Source organism: Delphinapterus leucas, chromosome 3 (genome assembly GCF_059928025.1).
Source record: "Delphinapterus leucas isolate spDelLeu-1000000601 "Yukka" chromosome 3, BTC_Dleu_Yukka2, whole genome shotgun sequence".
In the NCBI taxonomy this organism is placed as follows: Eukaryota; Metazoa; Chordata; class Mammalia; order Artiodactyla; family Monodontidae; genus Delphinapterus; species Delphinapterus leucas.
Window position 1 is genome coordinate 125,563,295 of NC_143131.1, and position 15,292 is coordinate 125,578,586.

General features: G+C 39.7%; 1 pseudogene; it reads left to right on the forward strand.

The window, feature by feature from the left end:
* The window catches only part of LOC111183001 (eukaryotic translation initiation factor 3 subunit E pseudogene), a 76,961-nt pseudogene that overhangs the window by 18,368 nt on the left and 43,301 nt on the right, over window positions 1-15,292 (forward strand).

Consider the following 15,292-nt stretch of genomic DNA (forward strand, 5'->3'; position numbering starts at 1 on the left):
GATTTGCGTATATTGAAGAATCCTTGCATTCCTGGAATAAACCCCATTTGATCATGGTGTATGATCCTTTTCATGTGCTGTTGGATTCTGTTTGCTAGTATTTTGTTGAGGATTTTGGCATCTATGTTCTTCAGCGATATTGGCCTGTAGTTTTCTTTCTTTGTGACATCCTTGTCTGGTTTTGGTATCAAGGTGATGGTGGCCTCGCAGAATGAGTTTCGGAGTGTTCCTCCCTCTGCCATATTTTGGAAGAGTTTGAGAAGGATAGGTGTTAGCTCTTCTCTAAATGTTTGATAGAATTTGCCTGTGAAGCCATCTGGTCCTGGGCTTTTGTTTGTTGGAAGAATTTTAATCACAGTTTCAATTTCAGTGCTTGTGATTGGTCTGTTCATATTTTCTATTTCTTCCTGATTCAGGCTTGGCAGGTTGTGCGTTTCTAAGAATTTGTCCATTTCTTCCAGGTTGTCCATTTTATTGGCATAGAGTTGCTTGTAGTAATCTCTCATGATCTTTTGTATTTCTGCAGTGTCAGTTGTTACTTCTCCTTTTTCATTTCTAATTCTATTGATTTGAGCCTTCTCCCTTTTTTTCTTTATGTGTCTGGCTAATGGTTTATCAATTTTGTTTATCTTCTCAAAGAACCAGCTCTTAGTTTTATTGATCTTTGCTATCATTTTCTTCATTTCTTTTTCATTTATTTCTGATCTGATTTTTATGATTTCTTTCCTTCTGCTAAATTTGGGGGCTTTTGTTCTTCTTTCTCTAATTGCTTTAGGTGCAAGGTTAGGTTGTTTATTCAAGATGTTGCCTGTTTCTTAAGGTAGGATTTTATTGCTATAAACTTCCCTCTTAGAACTGCTTTTGCTGCATCCCATAGGTTTTGGGTTGTCGTGTCTCCATTGTCATTTGTTTCTAGGTATTTTTTGATTTTCTCTTTGATTTCTTCAGTGATCACTTCCTTATTAAGTAGTGTATTGTTTAGCCTCCATGTGTTTGTATTTTTAAAGATCTTTTCCTGTAATTGATATCTAGTCTTATAGCATTGTGGTCAGAAAAGATACTTGATACAATTTCAATTTTCCTAAATTTACCAAGGCTTGATTTGTGACCCAAGATATGATCTATCCTGGAGGATGTTCCATGAGCACTTGAGAAAAATGTGTATTCTGTTGTTTTTGGATGGAATGTCCTATAAATATCAATTAAGTCCATCGTGTTTAATGTATCAGTTAAAACTTGTGTTTCCTTATTTATTTTCATTTTGGATGATCTGTCCATTGGTGAAAGTGGGGTGTTAAAGTCCCTTACTATGAATGTGTTACTGTCGATTTCCCCTTTTATGGCTGTTAGTATTTGCCTTATGTATTGAGGTGCTCCTATGTTGGGTGCATAAATATTTACAATTGTTATATCTTCTTCTTGGATTGATCACTTGATCATTATGTAGTGTCCTTCCTTGTCTCTTGTAATAGTCTTTATTTTAAAGTCTATTTTGTCTAATATGAGAATTGCCACTCCAGCTTTCTTTTGGTTTCCATTTGCATGTAATATCTTTTTCTATCCCCTCACTTTCAGTCTGTATGTGTCCATAGGTCTGAAGTGGGTCTCTTGTAGACAGCATATATATGGGTCTTGTTTTGTATCCATTCAGCCAATCTGTGTCTTTTGGTGGGAGCATTTAGTACATTTACATTTAAGGTAATTATCGAAATGTATGTTCCTATTCCCATTTTCTTAATTGTTTTGGGTTTGTTATTGTAGGTCTTTTCCTTCTCTTGTGTTTCTTGCCTAGAGAAGTGCCTTTAGCATTTCTTGTAAGGCTGGTTTGGTGGTGCTGAACTCTCTCAGCTTCTGCTTGTCTGTAAAGGTTTTAATTTCTCCATCAAACCTGAATGAGATCCTTGCTGGGTAGAGTAATCTTGGTTGTAGGTTTTTCTCCTTCATCACTTTAAATATGTCCTGCCAGTCCCTTCTGGCTTGCAGAGTTTCTGCTGAAAGATCAGCTGTTAACCTTATGGGGATTCCCTTGTGTGTTATTTTTCTCTTGCTGCTTTTAATATGTTTTCTTTGTATTTAATTTTTGACAGTTTGATTAATACGTGTCTTGGCATATTTCTCCTTGGATTTATCCTGTATGGGACTCTCTGTGCTTCCTGGACTTAATTGACTATTTCCTTTCCCATATTAGGGAAGTTTTCATCTATAATCTCTTCAAATATTTTCTCAGTCCCTTTTTTTTTCTCTTCTTCTTCTGGAACCCCTATAATTCGACTGTTGGTGCATTTAATGTTGTCCCAGAGGTCTCTGAGACTGTCCTCAGTACTTTTCATTGTTTTTTCTTTATTCTGCTCTGCAGTAGTTATTTCCACTATTTTATCTTCCAGGTCAGTTATCCATTCTTCTGCCTCAGTTATTGTGCTATTGATCCCATCTAGAGTATTTTTAATTTAATTTATTGTGTTGTTCATCGTTGCTTGTTTCATCTTTAGTTCTTCTAGGTCCTTGTTAAATGTTTCTTGCATTTTATCTATTCTGTTTCCAAGATTTTGGATCATCTTTACTATCATTATTCTGAATTCTTTTTCAGGTAGACTGCCTATTTCCTCTTCATTTGTTACGTCTGGTGGGTTTTTATCTTGCTCCTTCATCTGCTGTGTTTTTTTCTGTCTTCTCATTTTGTTTATCTTACTGTGTTTGGGGTCTCCTTTTTGCAGGCTGCAGGTTCGTAGTTCCCGTTGTTTTTGGTGTCTGTTCCCAGTGGCTAAGGTTGGTTCAGTGGGTTGTGTAGGCTTCCTGGTGGAGGGGACTAGTGCCTGGTTCTGGTGGATGAGGCTGGATCTTGTCTTTCTGGTGGGCAGGTCCACGTCTGGTGGTGTGTTTTGGGGTGTCTGTGGACTTATTATGATTTTAGGCATCCTCTCTGCTAATGGGTGGGGTTGTGTTCCTGTCTTGCTAGTTGTTTGGCGTAGGGTGTCCAGCACTGTAGCTTGCTGGTCGTTGAGTGAAGCTGGGTGTTGGTGTTGAGATGGAGATCTCTGGGAGATTTTAGCCATTTGATATTACGTGGAGCTGGGAGGTCTCTTGTGGACCAGTGTCCTGAAGTTGGCTCTCCCACCTCAGAGGCACAGCACTGAGTCCTGGCTGCAGCACCAAGAGCCTTTCATCTACACGGCTCAGAATAAAAGGGAGAAAAAGTAGAAAGAAAAAGAAAGAAAGAAAGAAAGAAAGGAAGGAGGAGGGAAGAAAGAAAGAAAGAAGATAAAGTAAAATAAAGTAAAGTAAGATAAAATAAAATAAAGTTATTAAAATAAAAAATAATTATTACAGAAAAAAAAATTTTTTAAAGAAAAAAATAAAACGTACGGATAGGACCCTAGGACAAATGGTGGAAGCAAAGCTATACAGACAAAATCTCACACAGAAGCATTCACATACACACTCACAAAAATAGGAAAAGGGGAAAAAATCATAAATCTTGCTCTCAAAGTCCACCTCCTCAGTTTGGAATGATTGGTTGTCTATTCATGTATTCCACAGATGCAGGGTACATCAAGCTGACTGTGGAGATTTAATCCGCTGCTCCTGAGGCTGCTGGGAGAGATTTCCCTTTCTCTTCTTTGTTCACACAGCTCCCGGGGTTCAGCTTTGGATTTGGCCCTGCCTCTGCGTGTATGTCGCCAGAGGGCGTCTGTTCTTTGCTCAGACAGGACGGGGTTAAAGGAGCCGCTGCTTCGGGGGCTCTGGCTCACTCAGGCTGGGGGGAGGGAGGGATGCGGAGGCAGGGCGAGCCTGCGGCGGCAGAGGCCGGTGTGACGTTGCACCAGCCTGAGGCGCGCCGTGCGTTCTCCCGGGGAAGTTGTCCCTGGATCCCGGGACCCTGGCAGTGACGGGCTGCACAGGCTCCGTGGTAGGGGGTTGTGGATAGTGACCTGTGCTCGCACACAGGCTTCTTGGTGGAGCCAGCAGCAGCCTTAGCGTGTCATGCCGGTCTCTGTGGTCCGCGCTTTTAGCCGGGGCTCGCGCCCGTCTCTGGAGCTCCTTTAAGCAGCGCTCTTAATCCCCTCTCCTTGCGCACCAGGAAACAAAGCCGCCAACCCCAGTCCTCCTCAGCTCCCAGCCCGCCCGCCCCGGCATGTGAGCAGACAAGCCTCTTGGGCTGGTGAGTGCCGGTCGGCACCGATCCTCTGTGCGGGAATCTCCCCCCTTTGCCCGCCGCACCCCTGTTGCTGTGCTATTCTCCGCGGCCCCGACCCTTTCCCCCTCCGCCACCCGCAGTCTCCGCCCGCGAAGGGGCTTCCTAGTGTGTGGCAACCTTTCCTCCTTCACAGCTCCCTCCCACTGGTGCAGGTTCAGTCCCTATCCTTCTGTCTCTGTTTATTCTTTTTTCTTTTGCCCTACCCAGGTATGTGGGGAGTTTCTTGCCTTTTGGGAGGTCTGAGGCCTTCTGCCAGCATTCAGTAGGTGTTCTGTAGGAGTTGTTCCACGTGTAGATGTATTTCTGGTGTATCTGGCACAAGGTGGCCATCCATGGTTTCACATCAACATGATCTCAGGCACAAACCTCCTTGATTTTCCATTTTGTCTTTGGTCCCCGTGTTTTTGATGAGTATCCCAAGGGCATTCCAATTCTTTTTATTTATATACAAAAAGGAAAAAGGTAATCTGATAATTGGCATGCTCAAGGGCAGGTGGGTTCACCAAACTCTTCTTTAAAGCCTTAAAGGTGATGTCATTGGTTCTTTCCATAAAATTGTGTTGGCGTTGTTATTCTTCAGTAAAACACACAGAGGTTTGGCCATAAGAGAGAAATTTGGAATCCAGTTCCAGCAATAACCAACGAGCCTGAGAAAACTTCACAGTTGGTGCTTAGTTTGGGGGTTTGGGAGACTTAGAACACCATGCTATCTGGATCTAGGTGAAGTCCTTGTTCTGATAGCAGATGCCATAAATATAAAACCTAGGTTTGGGCAAACTGCAACTATTCCTTGGTGGTCTTATGTCCTTTTAAGGCTAAAAGCTTTACAAAGCGGACACTGTCTCTGTGAGAAGGCTTGAGAATGAGAGTGAAGAAGTAAATCATCCACATATTACAAAAAGTAGAACCTCTAGGGAACTTTATTTCATCCAGATCAGCCTTCAGGATTTGTGAGAAATAAGGACTCTCGGTAAAACCCTGAAGTGTTACTGTCCAGGTGAATTGTTTTTCTTCCCAAGTGAAGGCAAAAAGGTATTGACTACCTTCATCAACTGGAATACTAAAGAATGCACTGCATACATCAATTGTAGCAAGGAATTTTCTTCCAGTGGGAATGGATGTTAATAGCATATGAAGGTTAGGAACAACAGGGTATCAAGGGATAACAATGTTTATAGCTCAGAGGTCCTGAACAAACCTGCACTCCTGGCCCTTAGGTTTTCCCACTGTTGTGGGAGTATTACAGGGACTAGTACCAAGGATAATGAGGTCTTGAGCCTTATAATCTTCTACTATGGGCTTTATGCTTTGAAGGGCTTCTCAACTCATAGGGCATTGATTCATTCTAGGGAGAGCTTTTGAGGGATCTATCTGAATCTTGATGGGAGATGTGCTATGAATTTTGCCAATATCAGTTGGAGATTTTGCTCATAAGAAAGGTAGTTGTTGATTCAATAGAGACATGTGGTCAGTGTTTCCAGAATGAGCTCTAGTATAGTCAGAAATGGAGAAAATAAAGATGTAAAAGCATCATTTAATTCATCTGGTTGGCTGCTTTGATTTTTTACTGTCAAATTCTAGACTTATTTTCCCTGTTTGGGAGAAAGAAATTCCAGCATGATATTTCTCTAAGAAATCTTTGCCTATAAATGGGTAAGGGCAGCAGGACTAAAGAGAGAAGGGTATGTATCTCTCAAGGGACCTAAACAAAAGACAACAGGTTCATGGACAGGAACCTCTTAAGGTTCATTAGAGATCCTCTGTATTTGAGTTATTTTAGTACTCCAAGGCAGGGGCTGCTTTATTATAGTGGGGTTGAGCACCAAGAGTGTGGCTTTGGTGTCAATTAGAACTGGAAGAGATTCATCCCTAATCTGGAAAAATGTTTCTCCAAGCTGATGAATAGAAGGGAATGGGGAAAGCCCTGTCATTTAAAACTGGGAGGATGTTAGAAAGGCTGAAGGCACCTGAAGTGCTTAAACTTGTAACAATCTTTTTTTCCATTGTTCTGGCTCTTTGCAATAATAGCAGAAACCAAGAGGGTTTTGATATTTTTTAGGGACCTTCATTTGCTGAAGTTGAAGGTTAAGAATTTTGTCTGTCCTGATGGATGCATAAAGAAGGTGTGGTATATATATATACACACACGCATATATAATATATACATATACAATATGTATATATAATTTATAATATATGTAATAATACATATAATATGTATAATATATATAATGAAATACTACTCAGCCATAAAAAAGAATGAAATACTGTCATTTGCAGCAACATGGATGAACCTGGAGATTATCATACTAAGTGAAGTAAGTCAGACAGAGAAAGACAAATACCGTATGATATCACTTATATGTGGAATCCAAAATATGATACAAACAACTTATTTACAAAACGGAAACAGACTCACAGACATAGAGAACAAACTTATGGTTACCAAAGGGGAAAAGGGGGGATAAATTAGGAGTTTGGGATTAGTAGATATAAACTACTCTATATAAAATAGGTAAACAACAAGGTCCTACCGTATAGTACAGGGAACTATGTTTGATAACTTGTAATAACCTATAATGAAAAAGAATATATATATATACATATATGTATAACTTAATCACTTTGCTCTATGCTAGAAACTGACACAACATTGTAAATCAGCTATACTTCAATTAAAAAAAAATCCTAAAAAGAAAATAGAGAATTTTAGCTGTCTTCCTTTGAGGTGATTCATCCACAGTGAGAGAGACCTGGTCTGTCAGATTAACTAAATATGTAGTGGACATAGTTTCCCATTCCATCCTGGTTCTTTTTACTAGAAGCGCAAGGTCCTGGTTCAGCCCATGAATAACCCATTTTGATGTAAAGTTAAAAGCTACCTGGGTGCATTACTCTTTTTGAATTATGGTTTTCTCAGGGTATATGCCCAGTAGTGGGATTGCTGGGTCATATGGTAGTTCTATTTGTAGTTTTTTAAGGAACCTCCATACTGTTCTCCACAGTGGCTGTATCAATTTACATTCCCACCAACAGTGCAAGAGGGTTCCCTTTTCTCCACACCCTCTCCAGCATTTATTGTTTCTAGATTTTTTGATGATGGCCATTCTGACTGGTGTGAGATGATATCTCATTGTAGTTTTGACTTGCATTTCTCTAATGATTAATGAAGTTGAGCATTCTTTCATGTGTTTGTTGGCAGTCTGTATACCTTCTTTGGAGAAATATCTATTTAGGTCTTCTGCCCAGTTTTGGATTGGGTTGTTTGTTTTTTTGTTATTGAGCTGTATGAGCTGCTCATTGCAGCTCTATTTACAATAGCCCGGAGATGGAACCAACCTAAGTGTCCATCATCGGATGAATGGATAAAGAAGATGTGGCACATATATACAATGGAATATTACTCAGCCATAAAAAGAAACGAAATTGAGCTATTTGTAACGAGGTGGATAGACTTAGAGTCTGTCATACAGAGTGAAGTAAGTCAGAAAGAGAAAGACAAATACCGTATGCTAACACATATATATGGAATTTAAGAAAACCAATGTCATGAAGAACCTAGGGGTAAGACAGGAATAAAGACACAGATCTACTAGAGAATGGACTTGAGGATATGGGGAGGGGGAAGGGTAAGCTGTGACAAAGCGAGAGAGAGGCATGGACATATATACACTACCAAATGTAAGGTAGCTAGCTAGTGGGAAGCAGCCGCATAGCACAGGGAGATCAGCTCAGTGCTTTGTGACCGCCTGGAGGGGTGGGATAGGGAGGGTGGGAGGGAGGGAGACGCAAGAGGGAAGAGATATGGGAACATATGTATATGTATAACTGATTCACTTTGTTATAAAGCAGAAACTAACACACCACTGTAAAGCAATTATACTCTAATAAAGGTGTAAAAAAAATAAAAGTCATCACCAAACTCAAAAAAAATAAAAGCTACCTGGGTGGAATCAACATCTGAAGGAAGACCAGAATTTTCTTTAAAAATAATCTGAATTTGATTGTAATAGTCACGACAAGATTCATCAGAATTTATGTGCAGTCCTGAATTTTGTACCAATCAGTAGGCTTTGGAAACACCCTAAAAATTACTGGATGAAGTCTCCCACCCATTGCCTGAGCCTAATCGTATGATAAGTTAGCAGGCTGGTCTCCCAGTTGTAATTTTAGAGACTTTTCAGAGTGTTCCCAATTAGTGATTTTCATCCAATGCTGGCTGGCCTTCATTGACAAGCATATGAACTAGCTGACATAAGAAACTAGGTTGATAGGTCTGAATGACTGCATTAAATTCCTCAGCAAATCGGCGAGGATCTTCAGTTGCTTTGGGAAGATCTTTGACTGTGGCTTACAGTTTAGCTTTAGTCCAGGAAATATAAGAAATTAAGGGTTAGTCTCTGGATCCTCAGAAAGCTTAATTTTAAAGGGACACATTCTGATAAGTTCAGAGGCAAAGGAAGTGAGGTCAGTTTCTGAGAAAAAAGGAAGTTCAGTGAGAGAATTCGATGGGGGAACTGAGGGTACAGGGCTCTAGGTGGCCTAGAAAGAAAGGAGGAGGATGGCGCCAGAGGCAGGGCTTGGGCACAAGGAATGGAGGGAGAGACACGACGGCCCTGGAGAAAGAACCAGGGGCGAAGGAGCCAAGGAGGAAGGGCCTGTGGCTTTTGGGGCCATTTTCACTTTCTTTAATCCTTTCTTTGCATCAGTTAATCTTAAAATCTTATTTTGCAGAAAGGCAATTTTAGCCTCCTGATGAAGTTTGGAATCCTCAAAATACAAATCGAAATAGACATTCTATTTAGTTTGAGACATTTTAGACCTATGGTAGTCCAGTTTATTTTTAAGAAAAGTAAGTTTGGGTATTTCAAAATTCCTCTTAATGGCCACTGATATTCTAAATTGCCTTTGGTTATGTTGGCTTCTTTAGTTAGAAACGCACTTGAGGAAAGACTGTGGTTTTTAAACATAAAATCAGCTCAAATCCCTGTAGGGGAGTGCCCTCAAAATACTTAGATAACTGCAGTCCCATTCTCATAACTTTTCCTCTAGAAAAAGAATAATTTTCTTTTTATTAATTTCTTTTATGATTTATTATTATTTTATTTATTATTATTCTGAAAATTATTTCAGAATAATTTTCAAACCACCTAAACAGTTTTCAGCTCAAACAGCTTATAGCTCAAACAGTTCAGATATCTCTAACCTGTAGGCCTAATACCAGCCATTTCTAAGAGAACAGTCTGGTCCTAGAGGAACCTAGCTGAAGCCTTCTCAGCTCAGTTCCCATAGAACAGCCCTCATTCCAAAAAAAAAAAAAAAAATATATATATGGCCAAAGGCTGAACCAGTCCCAACTGGAACAATCTGATTTCAAATCAGATCGAAGTGCCAAATGAGCACTCACAGATAGAACAAGGCCTTAACTAGAAAAGTTGAAACCTTCAAACAGATCTCAAACAAACCCTAGAGAACTTCAAGATCCAAAGAGCGGGGAAGCTTGGATCCAGGAGAAAGACATACCTTTGAACTCCGCGGTCAGGGAGAAAAGCAATGAGCAACAATGGGCTCAGTGTGGGTACTGCACCTGTTTCTCACCAGCTCTGGAGTCATTGGGGGGTCTCCTCTAAATTCCTGTATGTGCCACCAAAATGTTGACCTAAAATAAACAGACTGCCAGCTATTTCTCTGGTAAAAATGGGCTTATTTGGGATTAGAATTGCAATTTGGGGCCTGCAACCATGGCTAGCTAGCCACATGCAAGTCCCTACACAGCAAGGAGAGAAGAACTCTTTTATAGAAGGGAAAAGGAAGTTGGGAGGGCTGTAGTAAACAAAGAGTCCATGGATTTTCATTGACTGGGTTGTTGCCAGGAAAGAGGAGTCTTTCTACTTTGTGTTGGTCTCTGCTATTGTTGCAGGGCACGAGAGCTCCCCCTTCTGGTCTCCCAAGTCCACTCAATTGAGGTTTTAGTTTATTAATTTTTTACGCCTTTGACACATAAAAGTTTTTAATTTTGACGAAGACTAATTTAATGTTTGTTTTGTGGCTTATGCCTCCAATTCTAACTTTTGAGGGGAGGTGACTTTGCTTAGTTCAGTCATAGGGGAAGCTACGATGCTTAGGTGTGTGGGATTCCATTCATTGATAAGTGGTGGCAGAAGCACTTAGGAGAGAAGGTTAACTGATGTACCCAGTGTTACACAGCTAGTAAAGAGCAGAGTTGAGACTTATACCTGATGTTAAAACCAGTAATCTTACCTTAAAAATGTCTCCAAAGGGGCTTCCCTGGTGGCGCAGTGGTTGAGAGTCCACCTGCCCATTCAGGGGACACAGGTTCATGCCCCGGTCCGGGAAGATCCCACATGCCGCGGAGTGGCTAGGCCCGTGAGCCATGGCTGCTGAGCCTGCGCGTCCGGAGCCTGTGCTTCGCAATGGGAGAGGCCACGACAGTGAGAGGCCTGCATACCGCAAAAAGAAAAAAAAAAAAAAAAAAATCTCTCCAAATAACCTTTGGCTATCTAAGCTAATAAAGGAACTGAATGTGAAAAAATAAATAAAACCAGTAATCTTCACTTCTCTAATTATGCAGAGAAGAAATTATTATGGTGAACTCAAGATGATCAACTTTTTCTCAAAGAGTGGGTAGCATTTTGATAAAGAGGGGGAAGGAAGAACTTTTCTTTGTAAGGGATTCTTGTTTGTAGAAGACTTATTTGAATAGAGCAGATCAGTATGAAAAAGGAATGACAAACCCTGTCACTACCTCAAGTTCTTTGTTCCATGCATTTCACCCTGATGCCTTAGGCCTTATTAGATGTCCCCAATACTTAGCAGGGTTGCTGTTATCACTAATTATGGACACAAGACGGTGCTAAAAGATCTCTCTTCTGGTTCTTTAGGCCCAGGTGTAGAACGTTCTCTTTCCTTTAATGCTCGTTCCATTTTCAGAAAAGAACTTTGGTTACAAAACTCAGGAAAAACTTAATAGAAATAATGAAAATACAGCATAATATCAAATGTTTAGATTTCAAGGTTAACTGAAGTATAGTTCCATTGTCGCTGATGATTTTGTACAATTTTAGATGAATGTAATAGAATTTCAAAGCTAGAAAGAACATTTGAGATTATCTTTCCTTTTTTCCATCCTGCTCCCCTGCTCCCCCCCTTCCTTCCTTCCTTCATCCTTCCAGGGACACTTTGTTAAACAGAATCTTTTCAGTTTGGAAAAAATAAGCAAAATATAAGCAGAGCTGTTCTTCCTGAAATGGAGGTAGGATGCTGAAGCCCAGTCTCTGATCTTACCTTTGCCACCATGGCAGGCCCGGAGGCGTGTCTGTTAACCCCAACGTGCCACATAAAAGAGTTTGGAAAATCATTGCTGAAAGTCAGGTGGTTGGCAAACTGCATTCTTGAATCAAATCCTGCCCCCTGCCTGTTTTTGCACAGCCTGTGAGTTAGTTTTTACATTTTTTAATAACAGGGAAAAAGTCAAAAGAAGAATATTTTATAATGCATGAAAATTATATGAAATTCAGTTTCAGTGTCTATAAATAAAGTTTTATTGGAACACAGTGATGTTCATTCATATATATATTGCCCAAGGCTGTTTTTAATGCAATAATTTCAGAGTTGAGTAGTTGCAATGGACGCTGTATCTCAGTTTCTTTAATAGATGTAAAATGATATAAGGTAATAATTATAATAAAGTATTATTAGATTTGTAACAGATATGATATAATATGTATAACATAATAGCACAAAAAGGGGAAAGAGGGAATAGAGCTATATAGGAGTAACATTTCTATCTCACTTTGATTACATTAGTATAAATCTGAAGTAAGTTGTGATAAATTAAAATGTATATAGTAAGCCCTAGAGCAACCACTAAACAAACAACAAAAGAAACCCTAAAAATGGTAAAAAAAAAAAAAATCATAAAGGAACTAAAATGTTACACTACCAAACATTTACTTAATGCAAAAGAAAGCAGTAAAGTAAGAATATAGGAACAAAAGGATATAAACAAATAGAAAAAAAATAACTCATATAAATTCAACTATATCAATAATAACATTAAATGTGAATGGATTAAACAATCCAGTCAAAAGGCAGAGATGTCAGACTGGATTAGAAAACAAGATCCAACTACATTCTGTCTATAAGAGACACCTTTAGATTCAAAGATATGAATAGGTTAAAAGTAAAAGGATGGAAAAAGATGTAATATGCAAACAGCACCCATAAAAGCTGGAGTGGCTATACTAATATCAGACAAAATAGTCTTTAGGACAGAGTATATATGGACTGCAAAGCCTGAAGTGTTTACTGTCTGGTCCTTCACAGAAAAATTTTGCTAACTCCTGTTCTAGATGCTTATGATGACTCACTGGGATACAGGAAAATATATTAAAGTTTTGACTACATTTTAGAAGTCTAATTATTTAGAAACTTTTGTATTATGTTTTATACTATATATTATATATTGGGGTTGAATGTATATTCTTTATAAATAAATAAAATAGACATAATTTCACGTGCATGTGCAGAAATGTTTTTCTGATCGAAGCGTGTAATCAAGTACTTTTGGAAACCACTCTAGTCTAACTGTATTGTTTTACTTGTGGGAAAAATAAAATCCAGAGTGATGAAATGATTGTTCAAGATTCCAGAGCAAGTTATTGGCAGATAAGCTACAGGCTCCTTGCCCCTTTCACTGCCCACCCCATCTTTTGCTGTCCTCCAGCTTGGGGTTTCTGAAGTAAGACTCACCTGTGGTGACTTCAGATTCTCTCTAGCACTAGACCTACTACTATGTAATACATTCAGAAGCCTTTTTCCTAGTCTTTTTATGAACCTTGGTATGTGCTGGCCATGTGAGTGCTCTTTGGGCTGAAGCAAGAGATTGAGGCATACCCTAAATTCATCCCAAATGTCTTCCCTGAGCTTGTACGTATCTCGTAGACAGATGAAGTAGAAATCTGCACACATGCTGCATCGTACAAATATCCTTTGCTTTAGGAATGTGGTGTCAGGAACAAGATCAGAAAAGTTTCTGTAGTTGACTTTGGACTTCACTAGTTGGGATGATGCAGCTTATTTAGGAAAGTCACAAGTCAAGAGGGACACACACACACAAAATTGTGCACATTCAAAACGAGGTCCAGGATAAAGAAACACTGTGTCTGTGAAGAAGAGTAGAAGAAACTGCGTGGTAACTTAGCTCAAAAATGACTCAGGTGCCCAAATAATTATCTTCAAGTATCTTAATGACTGTCCTGGAAAAGGAGGAACTTAGCTGTTTCATAAGCCCAGATATAGGACCTATGGTAGAATTTGCTGGGATTTAGGCTTGGGTTCACTAGCTAGAGATGTCCAATGATGAACTGGATGTCGTATAGACTTTGACATCAGAGAGAAGTGAGAATAATTCCTGGCTTCATCTCTTATTGCCTGTTTGACCCTGGGGATTATGGTTATGGAGAAGAATAATATATTGCAATATTGTATGTATAGCCCTCTTTTTTCCCTCTCCTACATGTCCTTGAACCTCATGCAGCCAACTGCCAGTTTCTACTGTCAGGATTTTGAAATTCAAGGCTGAGAGAATAGTTTGAGAAAAGGAATTTTGAGTCTGGCTTTTAGAATCTAAGGCCAGAATGTCTGGAAGGAAGTAGAACACAAAGTATATGCTGAAATAGTAGGTTTGGAAATATAAAGTAGGAGTCACACAGCACTGCCCACTAAGACCAAATAAAAATTCCATGGGCTGGAAGTTAATGTGCGGAGGAAAGACAATGTTGAGGGAGGAGATTGGTGGAGCCTAGCCTGCCTGGGACTCAACAAACCTAAGGGAACCAGAGGGAGAGCTGTGGAACTGGCACTAAGACTCATCAACTACCAATAGAGAGACACCATCTATCACAAGGTGGGAGTCAGATCATTAATGGATATCATGGGATCACATTAGGCATTTGGACCAGTGTCATAAATCATCAATGCCATACAGCTGTCCTCATTACATCTTGTAAAGACCTCCTAATGAAACACTAGCAGAGTGCTGGTCTTTGTCCTATGAGAGTTGCAGCTCTTTGGGGCCAAAACTTTGCTCAGCTCTATTTTACCTTCCCTGTGTAGAAACAACTCTTATTCACTAGGTATATTCTAAGGTGTTGCTTTGATGACAGGATGTCTCCTGAACACCTGTAGGAGGAGAGATCGTGTGGAAGGGAATCCTCACATTGGTACCTTGGTAGGAATGAATAGAACTGGTTTGAGATCCTGTCTGCTCCAACCCAGTTGCATAAAAACAGCAATTCCAGTTACATGTTAACGATACTTTTGACTTTCCATGTGGTTACAATTAACTTTCCTAGACCTTTTTTGCTGTTGTTGTAAATTATAACATTAATAATTATTTTATAAGGTTGCTCTGAAGTTAAATGAGATAACGCATAAAAATATTAGCACACTGATTGTCTTAGGATATGTTCAATAAATGGAAGCTGTTAGTATTATTCAAGAGGTGATGAGATCATAATCCCTTTAAGTGTTCTTATGAAACTGAGTGACCACTTGGTGTTCATGTGGTAAGGACATTAACATTTCTGAATGTGATAGTGGTCTCAGAGACCCATTTGTCAGTTTAGATCCAGTGTTTTTCTACCTGCTGTGCGTGGGCTAGTACAGACTGGCTGTATAGCATAGCCTCGGATAGTGTTAAAATATACATAAGTCTGGGCCCAAATGCAGATAATCTGAGTTAGTAGATTTAGAGAAAAGCTCAAGATTCTGTGTTATTGACAAGCTGTTTCCTTCTGGAGGCTCTAGGAGAGAATCCATTTCCTTGCCTTCTTCAGGTTTTAGAGGCTACCCACGTTCTTCGGTTCACTGCCCTACATCACTCCAACTTCTCCATGCATTGACAAAGCTCCCTTTCTGACTCTGACCCTCCTACCTCCTTGTTATAAGGACCCTTATAATTACATTGGATCCTCCAGGATATTGCAGGGTTATCTTTCCATCTCAAGATTCTAAACTTAATCACATCTGCAAAGTCTCTCTTGCCATGTAAAGCAACATATTCACAGATTCTAG